This window comes from Eubalaena glacialis, chromosome 2, assembly GCF_028564815.1.
Source record: "Eubalaena glacialis isolate mEubGla1 chromosome 2, mEubGla1.1.hap2.+ XY, whole genome shotgun sequence".
NCBI classification, from domain to species: Eukaryota; Metazoa; Chordata; class Mammalia; order Artiodactyla; family Balaenidae; genus Eubalaena; species Eubalaena glacialis.
The window spans coordinates 153,749,555-153,755,554 of NC_083717.1; positions in this window are offsets into that span (position 1 = coordinate 153,749,555).

The window sequence follows — 6,000 nt, forward strand, 5'->3', positions numbered from 1 at the left end:
CTTAATTGTATGTCTTGTATCTTATTAGCTTAGTAGTTGGAACCACTTAGTCTTTAGGCGCGAGACTGTTGTTATAGTACCAAGAAAAAATGTTGTGTTATGAGACTGTAAATTTTTTTTAAATAGCAACATGCAATAAAGAGATGAATTCATTAGGTGTTATGTATATGCTTTCTATGAGTTATTAAAACAGCATTATCAAACTTCTTTGCACTTTCCACCACTAAATTGAAATATTGCAAGTTGTTTACTAAATCAGAAATGATACATTTTTTAAACTTGTACATACTGGGCCTAGAGAAGTATAGTTTTCTGCTATGGCAGTGTTCAGCATGTCCACACACTACCATATACTACACCTCCTTCTGTAACCAGTTTTTGGTATAACTCTGTATGCATTGAACAGTTTCATGGTGGAGCTACTGGTGAAATTATTCAACTGGAGATATAGAAAAGACTCTCTAAGCTCTACAATCAAAATCTTTTTCATTTTGAAGCATTTCCTTTTAAAAAATTAATTTATGATATAGGTCAATATGGGAAGCGTCACCGTATGGAAGAAGGAGTGCGTATTCTGTTCTCTGAAAATTGGGACTCTCTCTCAGCCCCACATCATTTCGGTTTCCTGGCCATCCTCTACCCAATTCGAAGTCAAGCTGAAAACAAATTATCCTAGTGGTTGCTTCAGAATCCAAGCACTTCTGATCTTGAGAGTGGACTCATAATGTTCTTATAATTGCTAACCATCTTGTTTTTTTCTATCTAGTCCCTGGATACTACATAGTATCCAAAGGCTACTTTGTTCTTTTACACTGGCATCCAGACGGGAGAGATCCTGCTACATGGTCAGCAAATTTTATATTCCTCCCTACAAACATGGGGACCTACATACAGAAACATCTAGACCCTCAGCAGCCCTTGGTATATTGATAGAAACAGGGTAAAACCTGAAACTTGCAAATCATTATGCTTATTTGTACATCTTCAGTTTTCCCCAGAAAATCATCACTGGGGAAAGTGTGCTTCTGTCAGGTGGTAAAGCTGTTCAAACCCTCCAGGATTCTGCCCCTTTCCTATGCTTAACACAGGTTTGTCAGGCAAAAGGATAATCTTTAATAAATTAGTTTGGACACAATTCTTTGAAAGGTCAAGCTCTGAAAGGGGGAATTTTCTGTGACTTTTTTTTAAACAACAAACACCACCTGTTTCCTAATCATATAGAAAACTTAAGAGCCCCCCCCCCCCCCCGCCGCCACGGTTTGGAGGAGCTTCAAGATGGCGGGAGAGTAAGACGTGGAGATCACCTTCCTCCCCACAACTACATCAGAAATACATCTACATGTGGAACGACTCCTACAGAACACCTACTGAACGCTGGCAGAAGACCTGAGACATCTCAAAACGCAAGAAACTCCCCACGTACCTGGGTAGGGCAAAGGTAAAAAGAAAAAACAGAGATGAAAGAATAGGGACGGGACCTGCACCTCTGGGAGGGAGCTGTGAAGGAGGAAAGGTTTCCACACACTAGGAAGCCCCTTCACGGACAGAGACTGCGGGTGGCGGAGGGGGGAGCTTCAGAGTCATGGAGAGGAGTGCAGCAACAGGGGTGCAGAGGGCAAAGCAGACAGATTCCCACACAGAGGGTTGGTGCCGACCAGCACTCACCAGCCCGAGAGGCTTGTCTGCTTACCCTCGGGGGCAGGCGGGGGCTGGGAGCTGAGGCTCCAGCTTCGGAGATCAGATCCCAGGGAGAGGACTGGGGTTGGCTGCATGGACACAGCCTGAAGGGGGCTAGTGCGCCACAGCTAGCCAGGAGGGAGTCCGGGAAAAAGTCTGGAGCTGCCAAAGAGGCAAGAGACTTTTTCTTGCCTCTTTGTTTCGGGGTGTGCAAGGAGAGGGGATTAAGAGCGCCGCCTAAACGAGATCCAGAGACGGGCGTGAGCTGCGGCTATCAGCACGGACCCCAGAGATGGGCATGAGATGCTAAGGCTGCTGCTGCTGCCACCAAGAAGCCTGTGTGCAAGCACAGGTCACTATCCACACCTCCCCTCCTGGGAGCCTGTGCAGCCTGCCACTGCCAGGGTCCCGTGATCCAGGGACAACTTCCCCAGGAGAATACACAGTGCACCTCAGGCTGTTGCAACGTCACGTCGGCCTCTGCCGCCGCAGGCTCACCCCGCATTCCGTACCCCTCCCTCACCCCCGGCCTGAGTGAGCCAGAGCCCCCACATCAGCTGCTCCTTTAACCCCATCCTGTCTGAGCGAAGAACAGACGCCCTCAGGCGACCTACACGCAGAGGCGGGTCCAAATCCAAAGCTGAACCCTGGGAGCTGTGCAAACAGAGAAGAGAAAGGGAAATCTCTCCCAGCAGCCTCAGGAGCAGCAGATTAAATCCCCACAATTAACTTGATGTACCCTGCATCTGTGGAATACTTGAATAGACAACAAATCATCCCAAAATTGAGGCAGTGGACTTTGGGATCAAAGATATATTTTTTGTTTCCTTTTTCTCTTTTTGTGAGTGTGTATGTGTATGCTTCCATGTATGATTTTGTCTGTATAGCTTTGCTTTTACCATTTGTCCTAGGGTTCTGTCAGTTTTTTTGTTTTTTTGTTTTTTAGTATAGTTTTTATCACTTGTTATCATTGGTGGATTTGTTTTTTTGTTTGGTTGCTCTCTTCTTTCTTTTTTTCTATTACTTAAAAAAAATTTTTTTTAGTTTTAATAATTACTTTTTATTTTAATAACGTTATTCTATTTTTTTTTTCTTTCTTTTTTTCTCCCTTTTATTCTGAGCCATGTGGATGACAGGGTCTTGGTGCTCCGGCTGGGCGTCAGGCCTGTGCCTCTGAGGTGGGAGAGCCGAGTTCAGGACATTGGTCTACCAGAGACCTCCCAGGTCCACACAACATCAGACAGCGAAAATCTCCCAGAGATCTCCATCTCAACGCCAAGACCCAGCTCCACTCAATGACCAGCAAGCTACAGTGCTGGACAACCTATGCCAAACAACTAGCAAGACAGGAACACAACCCCACCCATTAGCAGAGAGGCTGCCTAAAATCATAATAAGGCCACAGACACCACAGACACACCACCAGACGTGGACCTGCCCACCAGAAAGACAAGATCCAGCCTCATCCACCAGAACACAGGCACTAGTCCCCTCCACCAGGAAGCCTACACAACCCACTGAACCAACCTTAGCCACTGGGGGCAGACACCAAAAACAACGGGAACTATGAACCTGCAGCCTGCGAAAAGGAGAGCCCAAACACAGTAAGTTAAGCAAAATGAGAAGACAGAAAAACACACAGCAGATGAAGGAGCAAGGTAAAAACCCACCAGACCTAACAAATGAAGAGGAAATAGGCAGCCTACCTAAAAAAGAATTCAGAATAATGATAGTAAAGATGATCCAAAATCTTGGAAATAGAATAAATACAAGAAACGTTTAACAAGGACCTAGAAGAACTAAAGAGCAAACAAACAATGATGAACAACACAATAAATGAAATTAAAAATTCTCTAGAAGGGATCAATAGCAGAATACCTGAGGCAGAAGAACGGATAAGTGACCTGGAAGATAAAGTAGTAGAAATAACTACTGCAGAGCAGAATAAAGAAAAAAGAATGAAAAGAATTGAGGACAGTCTCAGAGACCTCTGGGAAAACATTAAACACACCAACATTCGAATTATAGGGGTGCCAGCAGAAGAGAAAAAGAAAGGGACTGAGAAAATATTTGAAGAGATTATAGTTGAAAACTTCCTTAATATGGGAAAGGAAATAGTTATTCAAGCCCAGGAAGCACAGAGAGCCCCATACAGGATAAATCCAAGAACACACACGCCAAGCCACATATTAATCAAACTATCAAAAATTAAATACAAAGAAAAAATATTAAAAGCAGCAAGGGAAAAACAACAAATAACATACAAGGGAAGCCCCATAAGGTTAAGAGCTGATCTTTCAGCAGAAACTCTGCAAGCCAAAAGGGAGTGGCAGGACATATTTAAAGTGAAGAAAGGGAAAAACCTACAACCAAGATTACCCAGCAAGGATCTCATTCAGATTCCACAGAGAAATTAAGACCTTTACAGAGAAGCAAATGCTAAGAGAATTCAGCACCACCAAACCAGCTTTACAACAAATGCTAAAGGAACTTCTCCAGGCAGGAAACACAAGAGAAGGAAAAGAACTACAATAACAAACCCAAAACAAATAAGAAAATGGTAATAGGAATATACATATCGATAATTACCATAAAGGTAAATGGTTTAAATGCTCCAACCAAAAGACATGGACTGGCTGAATGGATACAAAAACAAGACCCATATATATGCAGTTTACAAGAGGCCCACTTCAGACCTAGGGACACATACAGACTGAAAGTGAGGGGATGGAAAAAGATATTCCATGCAAATGGAAGTCAAATGAAAGCTGGAGTAGCAATTCTCATATCAAACAAAATAGACTTTAAAACAAAGACTATTACAAGAGACAAAGAAGGACACTACAAAATGATCAAGGGATCAATCCAAGAAGAAGATATAACAATTGTAAATATTTACGCACCCAACATAGGAGCACCTCAATACATAAGGTAAAGCTAACTGCCATAGAAGGGGAAATCGACAGTAACACAATTATAGTAAGGGACTTCAACACCCCACTTTCACCAATGAACAGATCACCCAAAATGAGAATAAATAAGGAAACACAAGCTTTAAATGATACATTAAACAAGATGGACTTAATTGATATTTATAGGACATTCCATCCAAAAACAACAGAATACACTTTCTTCTCAAGTGCTCATGGAACATTCTCCAGAATAGATCACATCTAGGGTCACAAATCAAGCCTTGGTAAATTTAAGAAAACTGAAATCGTATCAAGTACCTTTTCCAACCACAACGCTATGAGACTAGATATCAATTACAGGAAAAGATCTGTAAAAAATACAAACACATGGAGGCTACACAATACACTACTTAATAACCGAGAGATCACTGAAGAAATCAAAAAATATGTAGAAACAAATGACAATGAAAACATGACGACCCAAAACTAAGGATGCAGCAAAAGCAGTTCTAAGAGGGAAGTTTATAGCGATACAGTCCTACCTTAAGAAACAAGAAACATCTCAAATAAACAACCTAAACTTACACCTAAAGCAATTAGAGAAAGAAGAACCAAAAAACCCCAAAGTTAGCAGAAGGAAAGAAATCATAAAGATCAAATCAGAAATAAATGAAAAAGAAATGAAGGAAACGATACCAAAGATCAATAAAACTAAAAGCTGGTTCTTTGAGATGATAAACAAAATTGATACACCATTAGCCAGACTCATCAAGAAAAAAAGGGAGAAGACTCTAATCAATAGAATTAGAAATGAAAAAAGAGAAGTAACAACTGGCACTGCAGAAATACAAAGGATCATGAGAGATTACTACAAGCAACTCTATGGCAATAAAATAGACAACCTGGAACAAATGCACAAATTCTTAGAAAAGCACAACCTTCTGAGACTGAACCAGAAAGAAATAGAAAATATAAACAGACCAATCACAAGCACTGAAATTGAAACTGTGATTAAAAATCTTCCAACAAACAAAAGCCCAGGACCAGATGGTTTCACAGGCGAATTCTACCAAACATTTAGAGAAGAGCTAACACCTATGCTTCTATGCTTCTCTAACTTTTCCAAAATATAGCAGAGGGAGGAACACTCCCAAACTCATTCTACAAGGCCACCATCACCCTGATACCAAAACCAGACAAAGATGTCACAAAGAAAGAAAACTACAGGCCAATATCACTGATGAACATGGATACCAAAATCCTCAGCAAAATACTAGCAAACAGAATCCAACAGCACAGTAAAAGGATCATACACCATGATCAAGTGGGGTTTATCTCAGGAATGCAAGGATTCTTCAATATATGCAAATCAATCAATGTGATACACCATATTAACAAATTGAAGGAGAAA